Consider the following 341-nt stretch of genomic DNA (forward strand, 5'->3'; position numbering starts at 1 on the left):
AGCCCGTGGGGGGGACAGGAGGTGGCACCTGCGGCCGGGGGGACACGGGGGACCCGCAGGGGACAGGACGGAGCCCGGGGGGGGGCACCTGCGGCCGGGGGAGACACGGGGGACCCCCCCAGGGGACAGGACCCCCGAGATTGGGGGGGTCGTGGGGCGCAGGGTGGGCACCGGGAGGGTGAAGCCCCCCTCCCCTCCCTCTCCCCGGGGCTGCACCCAGGACCCCCCCCCCACGGTGTCACCACCTCGGGGGTCCCCAATGCCACACACACCCCCCTCACAGACCCCCGGAGCCGCAGCCCTTCTGCAAGGCCTTTATTCCCACGGCACGACCCCCCCCC

Source organism: Neopelma chrysocephalum, unplaced genomic scaffold, assembly GCF_003984885.1.
Source record: "Neopelma chrysocephalum unplaced genomic scaffold, ASM398488v2 Primary Assembly neopelma1_94418, whole genome shotgun sequence".
In the NCBI taxonomy this organism is placed as follows: domain Eukaryota; kingdom Metazoa; phylum Chordata; class Aves; order Passeriformes; family Pipridae; genus Neopelma; species Neopelma chrysocephalum.